Below are 5321 nucleotides of genomic sequence, written 5' to 3'. Positions count from 1 at the left end.
CACCCACTATACGCAGTATACCATCCACTATTCGACGTCCACTACATGCCATACACAACCCAGTGATCGCCATCCACTTCATGCCAACTATTCTATATCACCCATAAGCCACCCAGCACAGGTACTCTGCTGCAATCCGTCCTACAATTCACCCAGTTTACAACACCCAGTATACAACACCTATTACAACTGTCATCAAGTGTCTCCCATTATTTGCTTCCCATATATACCATCTAACATGCCTCATGAAGTATCAACAGTGGTTTCATCCAAGCGTAAGCGGGCCAAGTGATTGACCACAGTCATACAGCTCCATCATAACATCATATTTGTCTTCAACAATGTTCGAATCTCGTACGTAGATGCACTCGTCATCTCCTAAACTGATGTATGGATCTGGGTTAGGAGAGCGCCATGATATGTGGCATCAACATTTCTCTAAAGATGTAGAGCTGGCAGACTTCCATGGTTGATGAACTACTTTGGAGTGCTTTTCTAGATATAATGCAAAATGTATTTGTTAAGGAATGTATCTTTCAGTATATATGAAATGTTCAAAAATGTGAATTCATACCTAAATATTTTCATTAATTTTCATAAGTGAGAGAGTGTCTTTTGATGCAATCCGAAACTTTACGATGCAGTTCAACGGTTCAAAGTACAAGAATCTATTTTTCAAAGAGACAGATCTGACAACATTCCATGAATCAAAAGTGTAGGAACTAAGTGTTGAACATTTAAGAAGGATGTAAGTAAAATGCAAACCACTTCTCTAAAGAATTCTGGTATTCAGTTAACACAAGCTCTTCAGCATAAAAATTGACCATCAAGATACAACATGAACGTCCAGAGAAATTATTTTAACTAAATTAAACTTAAATACAGAAAGGCTAGCGTTGTCTCGAATAACAGATTTCAAATGTTTGTATCTTATATATATAAAATGCCTTTTTGTTCTCCAGTAACTGGTTATAGTTTGTTACTAATCTTTTTATAGGAGCTTGTCACCTGAACCATCTCCTACAATTACATCTAATGGATTAGATTCGCCTTGCGTGGAAATGTAGTATATCAACGCCAGAGATTCCTGTATAGGAAATAATATCGACGTTTCCCATGGCCTTTCAACTTCCTCTTATGTTCCTAAGATAAAATCAAACCAGAGAAGAATGGATGTTTTCATCGAGTTTTTTTTTTTTCTAGTTATCCAACTACACCAACAACATTGATTATCATCTTTATCAAATTTCTCTTCGGAAAGGAAGGGACTTCACCGGAGATCCTCTTAATGAGCCTGATATCCTTGAATTTTCCAAGTACCTTAGTTTCCCCTAATTTACCTACTTACGTCACCCATTTTCTTTTAATGCTATCTCCAACTTTGATAAACATTTTACATACGTTCTTCTGTTACAGATGTACAGAGAAGTAATGTAAGTTTATAACTTTAACTTTCTTAAATGTCATTTTCCATACCTGCTTTTTTCTTCATTGACCGAGGCATTTGGATACACACTCGCACATATATATATACATGTATAAGTATTTTAATTTTTTCATTATATTGAATGATCTAAAGCCTTTCACTGTCTCCTACATTTCTTACAATGAAATCTAGAAAACATGCGAAGCTTTGAACTCCGGATAGACGTTTCAAAAAAAAGTTATAGTAGACGTCGATCCACCGGTGTGTCTGTCTACTGTGGTTGTTATTACCTGGGACCAACAGAACTACCTGGCACCGACTGGTCTACCTTGGACCAACAGGACTACCTGGGACCAGGAGACTACCTGGGATTACCAGTACTACCTGGAAGCAATAGCATCAGCCGGTTAGTTTGTCTCTGGCCTGGGTGGAAATGGACAATAACGTCAAGAACAGTTTCGTCAGGTGAAAGTGGAAGTGTGGAGTGAGGCGGACGGTGACCTTGGTGTTGGGGGTTGGGGGAGCTGAGGGAGGGATCTTGGGAAGGGGGGCTCGTGAGGGTGTTGGGGACGGGGTTCTACTGAGGAGTGGCTCCTCTGAAGGAGTGATGGAAGGAGCATGACTGGTGATCTCCCTGGACCGGTTGCTGCGGCGGAGGTGGAGTGGCCGCTGACTGGGTGAGTGGTGTCTGGGGCCAGTGGCAGCTGGTAGGGGGAGTGACGGCTAGTATGGTTGGGGGTGAGGGAGGGGTGGTGACGTCTGGTAGATGGAGTGACAGCTGGTAGGGGGTGTGGTGATTCGTAACAACTCTTCTGAACGTTTGACCTCATACGTATGTCCTCTCCCTCAACCTTTACCTTCCTCTCTCGCTCTCTTTATCGACCTATCTCGTGGCATGCACGCAGCAACATCTCAAAACTGCTTTTGCAGAATATCTATCCTCTCTCATGCCTTAGGGGCAGAGAGAGAGAGAGAGAGAGAGAGAGAGAGAGAGAGAGAGAGAGAGAGAGAGAGAGAGAGAGAGAGAGAGAGAGAGAGAGAGAGAGAGAGAGAGAGAGAGAGAGAGAGAGAGAGAGAGAGAGAGAGAGAGAGAGAGAGAGAGAGAGAGAGAGAGAGAGAGAGAGAGAGAGAGAGTGCATTACGCATTAAAGATGACTTTAACTTAGGTCTGCACCATACATTATTCCCACGTTAACACAGGAAGTATTTTCAACAAGGTCTTTAACCACAATTTCTATTCTAAAGTCGAGTTTGTCTCTTGACATATTTCCCCTTCCCTCCCTTTCTGTCTGAGGTTAGAAAATAAAACAATAACTCTCTTAGAGTCTTTCATCTATTGTGTCAAAACGTTACAGCAAGTCAGCAGTTTTTAACGATTTTTTTTTATTACAAAGAACGTTTTGTGGTCTGCTTCATCTGCATACCCCTTCCTGGTAGAGTAAGTTCCGTAATTTTGCAGGTCGTTATGGCTAACTCATTGAAGGAAAATCTGCTCTAGGAAGATACGAGATGACAAGACATGACGTACAACGTACAAACATGGTCCACTGACCCACTAGACTCACGACGAACCTAAATACGTTTTAGCCTGCTGGTGTACCTGCAGGCTGGTATAACATATACGCAGATGATCTACATAAATTCATGTCTTGTAATGGTCAGAGTCAGACTACATGGCTGATCATTCATATCCTTCCTGTTAAGCTCTTCACATTTGTACTTAATGTCACCATAATTCTCTCTTATCTTGGATCACGTGACTACAACAACTGTTCACGTCCATGAGAGAACAAGAAGTCGTCACGCATACGCTCAGGATAAGTAGTTGGTGACCTTAATGTTACATGTGAGGTGACAAGTATTCCTGGGTCATTTGGTGAGATTACAAGTGTTCCTTGGTCAGTAGGTGAAGTGGCAAGTGTTCCTGGTTTATCTGGTACGGTGACAAGTGTTTCTGGGTAATTTGTGAACGTAACAAATGTTTCTGGGTAGTATGTAGAGGTGGCAAGTGTTCCTGGGTCCTTTGGTATAGTGGCAGATATTCCTGGATCATTCTTGAGGTGACAAGTGTTTCTGAGTCACTATGGGCGGTAACGACTGTTTGTGGGTTGCTTGATACGGTGACAAGGCTTACCCCTGTCCTGAGTACATGATCATAACCATTATGCTCCTCATGTTCTCATAGTTTCTCACCCTCATTCACTCTTTGTTCTCGCATTGCATCACCTGATTCATGATCTTCCCTGTGTTCACATGTCATAGTACAAAAAGGCCACCACTCAGCTGTATGCTGACTTTGCTGTCATGCTGAGCTCCTCAGCAAATATCTTAAGTGTTGTTGATCAGTCTTCAGCACAAGAATGTTTGCCGATGAGCAGTTGGGGAAGTGTTTTGTAAATCAAGATTAAATGACCCTGTAACATTTTATATATATATATATATATATATATATATATATATATATATATATATATATATATATATATATATATATATATATATATATATATATATATATATATATATATATATATATATATATATATTATATATATATATATATATATATATATATATATATATATATATATATATATATATATATATATATATATATTGTGCTACAAAATCGACAGTTTCCGGTGTATGAAAGACTATGGTACAAAATATCTCGAAATATATTTCACTTCAAATCCTCGATTGACATTATCTGAGCCTTTATATTTACGTATGAAAATTTGATTGCGTTTTCCATTAATCATCGATTCCTTCCATTTTATAATCACATTATAATCTGCATTTCTTATCTCTTCCACTATCATAAACATCCCACTACAAAATGATTTGTTGATTATTCTATTCCACTAAATCTTCTCAACATCTTAATCGCATCACATGAGAATAACTTACCAGTGTTTGCAAGATTTTTGAAAACAAAAATTAGGAAGGTCGTAATCATGCATGTATTTGCTAATGTGAACCTCTGATTTTAATCAACTCATAAATAACTAAACATGAACGATGACAGTTTTAATGCGGTAATTGGATTACTGCTTAGTAGGCGTTGAAGTCTCCAAATCCAAAATTGGATTACTGCTTACTAGGCGTTGAAATTTCCAAATCCAAAATCTTTCCACAGAAGCGATTTTTTTTTTTTTTAATTAAAGACATATCAGTGTAATCATTTTAAGATAATATACAAGATTTTCCTTAAAGTGGTTATTTAATGGAAAGCCTAAACCAGAGAAAATTGTTGAAATTTATACTGAATTGACAAGGAGAAACGCACATAAAACCAATTAAATGTTATTTAAGCACTGTAGACACTACCCCGTCAATTTCTAAGAAAGAATGCATCATAATCTACTTAGAATAACATCTATTATATGGTTGAAATTGTTAGTATCATCATAGGAAATTTTTTTGTTAGCGAACATCTACGGAAAACTTCTTTTAATCTGCTTTAATCGTGTCAAGACAATAACTTAAAAGGTTTTTGCACATTTCTGTTATGACGTTTGCATTTATCATTATCATGCATGGATGGGTTAATGTAAAACTTAAAGTTCGATTATCTTCTGCGGAACTTTGATATAAATTTGTGTTACAGTCTACGCACAAAGGCACCAATAGATTGCTACTTAATACGCATTGGATTCTCCCTATATGATTTTTATAAAAAAGTATCACGTGCCTTCTTGATGACAATATCATTGTAAGAATTTATATATACGATCGATATATAAATGCTTTAAAGTTTTTACAGAAGTGAAATTTGAAAAGAAAGGTCGAAATTGCAGGAAGTTAACGTAAAAAGTAATGGAAGGAAATAAGAAATAGAGATGAATCCCAAGAAGTGAGCTGTGTGTAAACTTCTTTTTCTTACAAAGATTTT

The sequence above is a fragment of the Panulirus ornatus genome, chromosome 40 (assembly GCF_036320965.1).
Source record: "Panulirus ornatus isolate Po-2019 chromosome 40, ASM3632096v1, whole genome shotgun sequence".
NCBI classification, from domain to species: domain Eukaryota; kingdom Metazoa; phylum Arthropoda; class Malacostraca; order Decapoda; family Palinuridae; genus Panulirus; species Panulirus ornatus.
This window is presented reverse-complemented; position numbering follows the sequence as displayed.